The sequence below is a fragment of the Chiloscyllium plagiosum genome, chromosome 28, assembly GCF_004010195.1.
Source record: "Chiloscyllium plagiosum isolate BGI_BamShark_2017 chromosome 28, ASM401019v2, whole genome shotgun sequence".
NCBI lineage: Eukaryota > Metazoa > Chordata > Chondrichthyes > Orectolobiformes > Hemiscylliidae > Chiloscyllium > Chiloscyllium plagiosum.
The window spans coordinates 31,653,123-31,666,793 of NC_057737.1; the positions used below are offsets into that span (position 1 = coordinate 31,653,123).

A 13,671-nucleotide genomic window follows, 5' to 3' on the forward strand; every position below is an offset into this window, starting at 1 on the left:
TTTGTAAACCCTGCGGTCATTGAGGTGTAGGTACAGGCAAGTACTGTTACGAAGGTTATACTAGTAACCATTTCAACCTCTAGTGATGCTATAACATTGGACTTATCACATGGTTTAAAATTTTAGAAACAAAATAAAGAATATGACCACAAGTTATCCAACATACAGCTGTTAAACAAAAGAATTTGCTCTTTTAACAGTTGGTAATTTAAACGGTAATTTAACCAGTATTTAATCTAAGTCAAAATCAAGGATTTCAACATTCAAAGTGAATGGGCTACACGTGGATAAAATCGTATTGCCAAGTAAATGCCAGCTAATTTGTGATATATTCATGATTTCTTTTCTCAACTGACCCGGAGTTGATTGCATAGTCACCTTGAGTGCTGCATGTTGGAAGTGCCACTTTTGGTGTGATGTTAAATTGAAGTCTTATTCACAGACGTGCATAAAAGATCTGTATTATTTAGTGAACAAGAGAGTGTTCCTGTTTCCTGACCAACATTTTATCCCTGGACCAACACCTAAAATAAATAACTGTTGTGATTTCAAAGTTATTTGTCTGTGGGATGTGGAGACAGCTGGCTAAGTTAGCATTAATTTACTCGTCCTTAATTCACCTTTAGAAGGTGAACCACCTTCTTGAACCATTGTAGTTCGTGTTACTGGTACAGGCGGACCATAATTTGAGAGTATTTGAGTTACAAATGCTCATACTTATGAACAAGATCTCGTATTACTATCCGTTTTAAAGATGTGACATGAACCTTTGCTCTTGCAGCTATTTTATATTGTATTGTGTTGCAAGTTGCGTACAAATTGACATTCACTCAAGAACAGAGCCCATTCACAATTTGAGGACTGCCTGTATATGCACGCAGCTGTTAGGAACGGATTTGCAGAATTTTGACCCAATGACTCTGGGGGAACAGCAATATTCTGAGTTTGAAAGTTAGTGGCTTGAAGGAAAACAGCAGCAGATGGTATTGCTCTGCTCCTTAGGTGGGATTGAAGGGTGCTGTTTTAATTGGATACACTGCTACCACTAATCAGTGCTGGAATGAATATTGAAGGTGGTGGAATGGGTGCCATTCAAGTGGACTGTTTTGTCCTGAATGGTGTAGAGTTTTAATGTTGAAGTTGCACCCATCTATCTAATGGTTGTAAGGGTCTGAAAGGGTTACTGCTGAGGGCACCATCCACTATGACTGTATGGATTCTGAGGGAGATGAGGATGTTATTTTTATGAAATCCTAATCTCTTTCACAATGCCTTTTGCATCAGTATAACTTGCACATAGTTGCTGCCAAGAGAAGCAAGTCTTGTTAGACTATCAGGTGGTTTTTGTGTAGACTAGACCAAGCATAGCCTGTAGATCTCTGCCAGCACAGGATGGTAGCAGCTGCAATGAACCCAGCTGATGTTATTACTGTTTAGGTCAGAATAGTGAAAATAATTTAGATTGATAGATTATATTTTTCTTTTGGATTTAACAAGACAGTCTTACACTGCAACATAAGCATACAAAGGTGCAGATTTAGTTTTAATAAGCAAAAAAAATTATTGAGCAAAAGAAAGAAAACCAAGCTATTCATAAACAATTCATTTTAATGACTTCAAACATCTTCCAAAACAAATTTCTGTCTACTCCCCAACACCATCACTTTATGAAAAATCTCTCCTGTCTGCATTTTCTACTTCTTAGAGACATCAAGTATGTTATACAGTTTGTTGTGCTTTCCTCCCAACACTGATGACAGTGTTGCTACTCTGTTTCCTCAGTCTTCCATTAAATTCTGTAGCTATCTTTGTAGTTTTGACACTGAAAGTTGAGAAAACTCCAATTCTGCCTCATATCTTTCATTTCCACAGCAGCAGAGAGTAGAAAATTTGTAGCCATTCTGACTCCCCTCCCATTTCAATATAGAAGACTAATTTTAATTCTTTATTGCTCTATTTATTAGAATTGCTGGCTGTCTGACATCTCGAATAATTCACTCCATCTCATTTTTTGCATTTCAGACATGCATCAAGTGATGTGTTTCATGGCTTGCACAAACTAATGTGAAAGCAGTAAAGCAAACCAACTCGTTCATATGCACAAATGCATTCATTTTTCACTTAATACTTTTGTAGAACTGTGCTTGGAATACTGGTGGAATTTGGAGCGAGGGTGTTATTGGGATGGAATTTAAGATGTGGAAAGGAAATGGACAGAGTGCTTTGGATGAGCTGAGGTGGAATCCAGCATAGAAAATATTAGGTTTAAAAGGCAACAAATAGGGTCGCTTCTGACTCTATTCCTCTCCCTGAAAACAGTTGGAATGAAACCAGACTTTGCAACCTTGGTCCCATATTTGACCTCAAGGTAAGCTTCCAACCACATACTCATTATCATCATTATGATTGCTTAGTTTAATGTCCACAACATTGCCTGTCACAACTATCACAACCAAAACCCTAATTCATGTCCTTATTATTTTTCAACTTGACCAATCCTGACCACTATTCCACATTTTGTAAACTTGACATAATCTAAAAATCTCCTGCCAGTGTCCTATCTGACACCAAATTCTGTTCACTTTATCATCCCTGTGCATGCTGGTCTATATATGTTTATTTAATTGCTTCTTTCAGTTCTAGTCCTGTGAGCTAGGAAACTTTTTCCTTTGACTTGTGCAATTGAGATTTCTAACTGAACACTCCTGGTCTGGGACGTTCGGCAATTTGAAGCCCTTGCACAAAGGTAATGAATTCCCTTAACTGCTTTGAACAAACTCCTTTTTCTATGCAAGACTATTCTTGCATCTAACTTGAGTCAGTTCTCTTTGAACTGAATTCAGAAGATTAAGTATTTTTTTTAAAACATCTTCCTCCTCCTAATCTATCTGTTAAACTAATGGAATATTTCCTCTTCTGTTGTAAATGCCACATTATTATCAAATTTCTATTAACACTCCCAATAGGCTTTAAATTATCTGTTCTCTGATGCACACTGGTTTAGGATCATGGCTCTGAAAAGATTATGGCTATGATGTGGAGGTGCTGGTGTTGGACTGGAATTGACGAAGTTAAAAATCACACAACAGGTTATTATTCAACCGGTTTATTTGGAAGTACTGGCTTTCAGAGTGCTGTTTCTTTAACAGGTAACTAGTGGGGCAGAATCATAAGACAGAATTTATAGTAGTAGATCACAGTCATGCAATTAAAACAATATTCAACAAACCTAGATTGCTGTTGAGTCTTTCATCTTTTAGAATGGGTTTCAGGTTTTGGTTCATTAATATGCAAATCCCAGAACTTCTTTTAAGTCACATTCTTGAGATAACTCAAGGTTTATTTTTTAAAAAGTGACATCTCCGGTCAGACAATGGATTAAAGGTGTGAGCTTAGAGTCTGACTGTATCCTAATCTTGTGACAGACTGGTTCTGTTTCCAAAGTAGGAATTTATAAAATGTTACATAGATTGACTGCCTGCAAGTTGTGTGCTTTTTGAGCAACGATATTTTTAATTGCATGACACTGTGATCTTTTGCTATAAATTCTGTGTCTTATGATTCTGCCATATGAAAGCTAGTACTTCCAAATAAACCTGTTGGACTATAACCTGGTGTTGTGTGATTTTTAACTCTGAAAAGACTGACATAGTTAATAACTAATTATCTTTGGCGCAATATGGCGCAAGTTTAAATTCAAACTTCTAGAAAAAAAATGATAATATTTATATTTCACATACCTTGCATTACACTGCACATCTATTAGACGGCTTCGGTTAAACAACACGAGTATTGTTAATCAACAATGAGCAAGTTATTTGTTTTACAGTTTGGCAGCAAGCAGCTTCCATTCAGCTGCCTCTTCCTGTTGTGGAGATCTGAAGATTTGTAAGAGATAGCTTTAAGAAAGGCACTTGTGCAGATAGCTGGAAATGTTGAAAATTTTGATACACTACAGAGGAGAATTTAATAGCAAGATGTGACAAGTCAAAGTCTATAGTCAATGGTTTAAGAAAAATTCAGACCAAGTATGAAGGGCACAGACTAATGGGCCAATGACTATTTGTTCATTGTTCATCATCACAGATCATCAACACCCAATGCAATCTGTAACTGCATTGATCTAACTAATGCTCCATCTCCAAGGAGGTCTTACCACACTAAATTTGAATTTCCCTGTGAAGAAGGAAAGAATTTTAAAAATGGAATAGTTCACAGGTCGAGAAACAGAAAGCAAAGTATTTACAGCTCAGATCAAGTGCTACCAGCATAATGGTCAAACATGATGAAGCACGGCCATAGATATGGGAATTCAAGGTTTACAGAAGCAATTTGAAATTAGGTTGCAGACTGGTAATGAAAGTAATAAAGGACAATTTAGAAGCCTAAGCTGACAAACTAATGAAAATTAGAAGACTATTGAGGCTGCAGAAAAGACAGGAGATTAATTACATAATGGCAGTAAATGTGGAAAGCTGCCTAAAGTACATATCTGAAAAGAATCTCAAAATTAAGAGGGATTGTTACTCAGAGTTGTACGCAGCGCAGATCACCTAGATAAAACTGTGAAAAGGAAGGGATTCATCTAATAAAGCTGTGAATAGTGGGAATGCTTTACCAGGATTGTAATTAGAATGGGAATTATCATAAAGGTGCAAGCAACAGATTCATGTAGTAAAACTGTAAAAGGCATGAATACTCTACATTTCTTGCATATGGTGGGATATTCCAATTTAACTGTAGGTATGCAGTACACAATAGCAGCATAGCTGTGCTGCAAAATAAAAAGTCTTTTAAAACAAGGACAAGAAAATCACATCAGGAAGGTGTGACCGCAGAACCGAGTTTACCACTAACCTAAACAGGCTAATGCATTCCAAATGCAGTTGAGAATATAGCTAGAAGGAGCACATATCTAATGTAAGAGACAATGGACAATAGACAATACACAATAGGTACAGGAGTAGGCTATTCTGCCCTTCGAGCCTACATCACCATTCATTATGATCATGGCTGATCATCCTCAATCAGTATCCTGTTTCTGCCTTATCTCCATAACCCTTGATTCCACTATCTTTGAGAGCTCTATCCAACTCTTTCTTAAACGAATCCAGAGACTGGGCCTCCACTGCCTTCTGGGGCAGAGCATTCCACACACCCACCACTCTCTGGGTGAAGACCATTCCAGAAATTGACCTCGTGAACTCACGCTGCACACCCTCAATAGTCAGAATGTCTTTCCTCAAATTTGGAGACCAGAACTGCACACAATATTCCAGGTGCGGTCTCACCAGGGCCCTGTACAGCTGCAGAAGAACCTCTTTGCTTCTATACTCAATCCCTCTTGTTATAAAGGCCAGCATGCTATTAGCTTTCTTCACTACCTACTGTACCTGCATGCTTGCCTTCATTGACTGGTGTACAAGAACACCCAGAGGGAAAGATCAACTTTGTCATATTCAGTTCTTATGGTACAATAGCCCTAAAAACACACATCAAAAACCACCACAATGAGTAGTACAGGAGCCAGACATTAGTAGTCATTGCCTGCTATATGAAGTTAGAAAAGCTCATTTGCACAAATTTATGCTTTTGCTGAGAGACTATGACCAATGAGTCATAACTGGCTTTATCAAACATGGCAGGGGAAAATGAAAATGAAATACGCAAGATATTGTGTAGATATTGGCCAACAAAAAGTCCAGTCAGTTGGCAATAAGTAAGTTGTGAGCATTGACAGCTTTTCACAATTTTGTAGATGACTTGCTGTTGTGTCCTAGAAGACTGGTTATCCTGGCTTCATTTTCAGAAGTGTGGCTGAAAAAGACTGCACTGGGGATGCTTGAGAGTTGCCTGGTGCAGGACCAGAACTCGGATGGCATGTGGTGTCTTATGAGCTCCAAATACATTGAAAATCTCATAACACAATGTGAAATCTGTGACTTTACTGGATTGACAGCCATGTTCTCCACTCCTATCAATACTTATGAGTATTCAGACTGCAAGAAGCAACAAGGTTTGTGAGAAAACATTAGCAATCAGATAGCCAGTCAGCAACATACTATATTTGAGATCACTGATAAATCTTCAACTGAAGTAACACAGAGTGCAACATAGTTTGGTGAACAAATAGTAAGACAGGTTTAAGTTTGATACTAAATACTAAGGAGGATAATTTATTTGTTAATATTCCCTGAAAGAATGATCAGTAACATTTCCATGGAATATATTCTAAATCTAGGAGCTTTTAAAAATGAACACCAATGCATCTACTATCTCATTGTCAAACTTTTTAAAGACCCTAGCAAGACATCCATATGAATCCATGAACCTGTTAGTCCTCAGCTTGGTCAGTTTGCTTCAGACCACTTGCGATTGTAATTTTATCAAGTTCCTCTCTCCCTTCCACCTCCTGTTTATGGGTATCATAGAGACGATTTTCTGAATTTTCCATTGTCAAAACAGAAGCAAAATGTTTGTTCATTTCATATGCTAAGTCTTATAATCTACTATTAAATCTGCATTCTCATTCTCTAAAGGGCTCCCTCTCTAGAGTTGCCTCATTATAACATCGTCAATGACTTAATTCCAGATACATGCTCAGGAGTTAATCTTTTTACTCTCCACCATTGTGGCTGATCACTAAAGATGGTACAACTTCTTTTTCTGAACCATGTGGTGCTTTAAATCATAGAATCTGTACACCATGGAAGCAGGCCATTGACCTGCTGTGCTGTTCCAGCAATAAAGTTTCAACTTTTTACTCTCCACCATTGTAGCTGATCACTAAAGATGGTACAACTTCTTTTTCTGAACCATGTGGTGCTTTAAATCATAGAATCTGTACACCATGGAAGCAGGCCATTCAGCCCATTGAGCCCACATTGACCCTCCAAAGTGCTGGAGGCTCACTGGCAGTATTCTTAATCAGCTTCCTGACTACCTCCACCCCTATCCCAATGCCATTCAATGTGCTGCTTGGATCATATCCTCTACAAGTTACCATAGGTTTAGGAGTTGGGATGTCATTTTGCAGCTGTATAGGACATTGGTTCAGCCACTTTTGGATACTCTTGACAATTCTGGTCTCCCTGCTATAGCAAAGACGTTGTGAAACTTGAAAGGGTTCAAAAAAGATTTTCAAGGATGTCAACAAGGTTGGAGGGTTTCAGTTACAGGGAGAGGCTGAATAGGCTGGGGCTGTATTCCCTGAAGCATCGGAGACTGAGGGATGACCTTATAGAAGGTTATAAGTCATTAGGGCATGGATAGGATAAATGGACAAGGTTCTTTTTTCCCAGGAGTCCAAAACTAGAGGGCATAGATTTAAGGATGAGAGGGGAATGATTTAAAAGGGACCTAAGGGAGCAACCTTTCCACACTGAGGTTGGTATGTGTATGCAATGAGCTTCCAGAGGAAGTGGTGGAGGATGGTACAATTACAACTTTTAAAAGACATGGGTACATGAATAGGAAAGATGGGTACATGAATAGGAAAGATTTAGAGGGCTATGAGCCAAATGCTGGTAAATGGGAATAAATTAAAATATCTGGTTGGTGTGAACAAGTTGGAGTGAAGCGTCTGTTTCTGTGCAAGATATCTCTGACTCTGACCAACACTCATTTTACTCTTTTCCCTTTCCAATAGCTGTCAAAACTCTGTTTTTACATTCTTAACTAGCTTCTTCTCACACTCATAATATGTTCCTTCTAATTAACTTTAAAGTATTTTCTGCCATTCTTTATATTCTGACCAATCATCTTACCTATTCAATTTTGCACAGTTACAAGCTTTCTTTAAGCTTGGTGTTTTTCCTAACATTATAATGAATCATGGTCCTCTCTTTAGAATTCTTTATAGTAAGAATATACTTATTCTGAGTACTCTGATGTATTCCCTTAAATGTTTGCGACTGTGACTCTATTGATCTATTCCCCTGAAGAAGGGCTTATGCCCGAAATGTCGATTCTCCTGCTCCTTGGATGCTGCCTGACCTGCTGCGCTTTTCCAGCAACACATTTTCAGCTCTGATCTATTCCCCAGCCTTGTGTACCAGTTCACTTCAACTAGCTCACATAGCTGTTCTCACTTATGTTTAAAATACTAGCCTTAGACTCAATCTTCTCCCTTTTAAATTGGATGTAAAATATAAACGTATTATAGTTCTGCTATCTTAGTTCTGAGGTCATTAATTAATCCTGTCATGTTCCATCATATCAAATATAATTAAACATGCTTTGTTGTCAGTTCCAAAATGTGTTGTTCTAAAAAAATCAAAATGATTCCTCATCCAGGCTATTGGAAATCTGAATATTCCACTTTACATATAGATAAAAGTTTGATGTCATCTCTTTGTCACAAGAACCCAATATTTATTCTTATATACTTGGTGTCACATTGAGTCAGGAGCTCAGTTTTACTTGCAGAACCCAAATTGGTTATTGCTGTTTAAGCATCACTTGATACTACTGTCAATGACCCATTTACACCACTTTAATGATCAATTGTAGACTGATTTGGCAGTAATTGAGTGGATTGGATTTGTCCTGCTCTTTGTAAAATTATTCTACCATTTATTTAATAGCTGTTTATATAAGTATTTGTATGATTTTTATAACATTGGCTAATATGACCACACACTGGGCATCCCCTCAGTGTTCCGTGAACTCAGAATTTGCATAAGTTGGTGTGCATCCCCAGTTTGTTTTTGAATAGTTGAAATTAAAAAGACCAACAATATAGCTTTACGTTTCCAATAGGTTAATTTATTACACAACTATTGATGCAAGTTAAGTAAGCAAAAAACTGTTAATCATTAGCTGAAATACAGATGCGAAGATTTAAAGTAAATATAACAATGAAAAATTAAATGAGCTCAGTCCCTACTGGCTTACTTGAAGATTCTCTTTCTCCAATGAAGGGGTTGAGACTTGAATTCAGATATAATCATTGCAATAACCTCTATCCTCTCATAATCAGAACTTTCCTTTATAATGAACTCAGTAAGTCGAGCAGTTTCAGAGATTGAGTGAAGGGTCCTCTTTGCTACAGTCTGTGACAATACTGAAAGACAGACTATTTGTAAGACTCCTTGTGCTCATTTTTAAGGCAGAATGGTTTTGTTACCAGAATATTTGAGTGCATGTATGTGACATTTTAGCTCACATATTATTCCTATTGTTCTTATGTTCATATTGAACTGCTTTAATGCCATGGCCTCTTCAACCCATTCATATTCTGTAGATCTAACTACTGTTTGAATTATCACCTTTTAAAAAATTGTGCCTATTGATTTTATTAGAGGTTAATTGATCTTTGAATGAAGCAAGTGGGTTAATTTTCTTTGAATCATTTCTTTGAATGCTTTTCAATAATTTCTATTTATTTATTCAGACTTAGTTTGAAATAATCTTCTGGATTTACATCAAGCCATTTAGTATTTTAAATGCCTTGTCTTCCAACATATTAGAAACTAGATTCTTAACTTGGGATCATCAATACACCTAACTGCACTCCCTACAGTGCCTGTTTTTTAATAGTTTGCTGACCAAAATTGATGAGTTTCTTGAAAGGTATTTGATGCTCAGTTCAATAGCTGTAACTACTCCATTGACATCTTGAAGCTCTTGTATCATAAATATGTAAGCTGAATTAAATCAGATGAGAGGCAGGGTTCTTGGTCATATTTGTTCCTACAACATTGGATATTATTTAGTGTAACAGCAGATGGAAATCTAGGAAAACAGAGAACAAAGTGTTTTCCCATTGGCAGCTGCAATCAACTATGTGTAGTTACTAAGCATCTCAAGGAAACATTTTCAGCCTTCTGCTTGGCCACAGTCCACATCATGTTTGTTCTATTGAGCATAATGGTTTGTAAAAACCTACAGTTAAAGTCCAATTTGTTACAAAAATTAAAACTCATCTTTTGGCTACCCATGTTTCAAAAATTCTGGCATTTTCTTTTGGACAACAGCCAGCTGTGATGTGACCCAGATCTGTGCTAGCAATGTCGAGAGTTATCAACCTAACATTAATAATGGGTAAAATAATAGAATTGACTGTTAGGAATAGACAGAATCAGAAACTCTCAAAAATATGTAGTAAGAAATATCCCATGAATGTAAACGTACAACACAGTTGGTAGCACACATTTTTTCACCCTTTGATGCTTAGGATTCATAAACAGCGTGACAATAATGAAGCTGTTCAGCTTATTTTTAAAGACAGCTGTCCCCTTTCTTTAGTAACTCCACTTGAAAAGATAGTGATATTGTCTCAGACTACATCTATCTACATGTTGTAACATTTTATTTAAAAATGCATTGAAAACTCTAATATCAGGATTTGACTTTGGCAAATTTTGTTTTGAAAGTTTTGATAAGTACAGTTTTTCACATTTAAGAGGACCAGTTTCATTTGCGTGCAGATGACACCTAAATCCAACTTACGAACACCTCTCTTAACTCATTCACTGTTGCTCAATTATCAGACTGCATAGCTAAAATGCACTGAGGACTAGCAGAAATCTCTTCCAAGTGAACTGTGGGGAGGTGGAAGCCATGTACAGTATTTGGTTCAAATCCAAACTTCATTCCCTAACCACCAACACCACTCCTTTCCAGTCCAAGATTTAGCCAGCTAAACCCCTCTTATCAAATACGACCTTCATGGGTTCCATCACTAAGCCCACCAATTACACACTCAGCCATAACATCACTCAGCTTCACCTCAGTTCATTTGTGCTGACATTGGCGCCTTAGTTACCTCTAGATTTGACTATTCCAAAATACTCACTGTGCTGGTCTTGTGTTCTCCCCTTTGTAAGCCTAATGTCATCCAAAACTCTGCATCCAGTATCTGAACGGATGTTTAAAAAAGCCTGTTCCCCATTATCACTCCTATGTTCACTAAATTATACTGGCTTTCACTCAAGCAACAATCAGCTTTTAAAACCTCATCCTTGTTTTAGAATCCCTCTATTGCCTTGTTCTTCACGATTGCTGTAATCTCCAGTCCTACAACCTTCTGAGATAGCTGTGTTGGTCTAATCCGAATGTCTTGTGCATCTCCAATTTTAATTACTCCATCATAAATGCTGAGCTGTTAGTTGTCTAGGCTCCAGCCTCTGGAATTCTCTCTGTACACTGCTCCGCCTTTTCACCTTGCTTTCTTCTTTCAAAATACTCCTTAAAACATCTTTGAAGCCTTTGGCTATCTCCTATTGCCGTATGTGGGTCAACATCAAATATTGTTTCTTATGCTCCAGGAAATGCCTTGGAATGTTTTGCTACCATAAAGTTGCTTTCTAAATATGAATTGTTTTAGCTGCATTGTGAAAGTCAATTATAACATGAAAAGTGGTAATATTTGAACCTGACACAGGAACTGTATTTTTGCTCTTAAAATTGGAATGCAGTTCCACTACAAAGTGTAAAACAGATTCAGAATGAAGGATGAGAGGAAAATGTAGTAAAGAAGAGTAATAGTTGTTTACAATAAAACAATGTGATTGTGAATCTTCTTGTTCATCAGTTTCCTCCAGGATGAATTGTATACAGGCACTTTTTAACGCAGCCTTTTTAAAATTCCAGTCTGACCACCTTTATTCCATGTTTGCTGTAAATCCTTCAGGCGCCAGGGTCAACCTGTACTTTTCCGTAAAATCATCTTCTCCATTTTAATGGAATTCTCCCTTTCCCTATTGAAACAGTCAAACACATTGGACACTCCGATATATCCCATCCCACACAGTGAATCTGAATTTGACCTACAATATAACTGAATTGATCGTAGTTCTGGTTGCACACTGCTTTCTTATCAGCTGATGATTGCTCCTTATGAGATCAGCATCCTCTGCCCACTTGATGTATTGTTCTAATCACATTGTGCTGACTCTGTTCTTCAGTGGCATTCTGATGGCCAGCCTAATATATAGGTTGAGCAGTGGAATAGCAGGTCATAGAGATCACAGAACAGCTTCCTCTGTTATGGAGAGAACCATCTGAGTCAGTGGGAGTGGTAACAATCCATTTCAAAATATATGGAAATCCCTTATTTCATCCTCTCAGATGAGATTCTCCATTTCAATTTAGTTACATTTAGTAAATACTTATACTGGATGGAAGAACTGGTACAGACCAATGTGATGTTAAACTCATATAAGGGAAAATTCAAGTTTTGGCCTCCTCAATTTTCTGCAATTACCACACCATTAGACTTCTGAATTTCACATTGGTATTCACAACTCAAGTTGTACTGGATGGTATTGATTCAAGTGTCATTTAGACATAGTAAATGCAATAGGATTCTAATTAATGAATGCAAATTAGAATGCTTTGGTTAAGGGCACTTTTAACAAATTGAACTTTGGGAATGCTGCAACGATTAATTCTAAAATCTGTCAACAAATTGTTACTGGCAACAGTCAAGAAGGAAGCTGCAGACATCTTAATTAAAGGGATTTTCAACTGATTCAGACAAGTACCCGGTTCGTAACCTTAAGAGTGCATATGGGCCTTTGGCCTGTTTCTGGCATCATTCACTACTCAAGCTGAATTTGATACTTGTGCAGTCGTTTTCTTTTGGGGCAGCAGAACAATCCGTGCTCCAGAGAGTTCTCAAGTCAGTATGAGTACGCTAGTAGGTAAAAGTGAGGACTGCAGATGCTGGAGATCAGAGTCAGGATTAGAGTGGTGCTGGAAAAGCACAGCAGGCCAGACAGCATCCGAAGGGCAGGAAAATCAACATTTTGGGCAAAAGACCTTCATCAGGAACATTATTTGTCTACCAATGTAGTTGGGAGGTTTGGAAGAGGAAGAGTCCTATGCAGAGCTGTTGGGAGAGAACATTGCACCATGAAAACACTTGAATTGTAGGAACTCGGCTTTGAGAATAGAATAACCAAATCTCTCAGATGTATACCTGGCTGTTTCATCACATGACCTACTCTCTCAGCCATTCAATCCAATTGAAATATGTTTTTTTCCCAATTGGCACTGTATTTTTTTAATCACGAGGAAATGGATGTGTTCAAAAGAAAGTGAAATGTTTTCGTGCCCCAGTTAATCATTTTTCAACAATGATTCTCCAAAGTTGCTCTCAGTGTTGGTCTGGAAATTAATGTTTAATTCCAGATGACCTCCTGGAGAGTTGGCAATTCTATTAAAAAAGGGTAGTAAAGGTCGAAAAAAAATGTTCAATTAGTTATGAAGTAACCTTGTACTGAAAAGAAAAATTGAAGGGAAATTTCAACAGGCCAGGTGGAGACAACTGACAAGGTTAGTGGGATTTCATTCCTAGGTGCTTCTCCAGTGCAATTTTCTGAAATGCTGACTTACCTATTTCATATGCGAGTCAGCATTCCTTGCCAGGAAACAAATGGGACCTACATTTAAATATGAACTTGTTAAAGTTGATGTTAAAGCCAGAGAGCTGCAAAGTGTTTGACAGAAAGGTAAACTGCTGTCCATGTGATGTCCCATCAAGCTTTGTTGGGGCAACCCAGAAGACCAAAAACAGAGCTATTGAAGTGAAGTGAGAAAATTGAAGTGACTGAGAATTCATAGTTCAGATTATAATCATAAAGGATATAAATAGCAAAGCATTTATCTGGCTTTGATCCTATAATGAAGAGAGGACTACACTATGAATAATGAGTGCTGCATACT

At 37.5% G+C, this 13,671-nt stretch overlaps 1 protein-coding gene across 2 annotated transcripts in view; it reads right to left on the reverse strand.

The window, feature by feature from the left end:
* LOC122564089 (syntaxin-1A) overlaps positions 1 to 13,671 on the reverse strand; it is a 375,281-nt gene that overhangs the window by 102,178 nt on the left and 259,432 nt on the right. The window contains exon 11 of one of the 2 annotated variants that reach the window (XR_006315817.1): positions 12,745 to 12,835. The exons of the other annotated variant lie outside the window; for it this stretch is intronic. The gene's annotated coding sequence lies outside the window, so the exon portion shown is untranslated. Of the gene's footprint in view, positions 1 to 12,744; positions 12,836 to 13,671 lie in introns of those variants that run through there. 2 annotated transcript variants of the gene reach the window in all.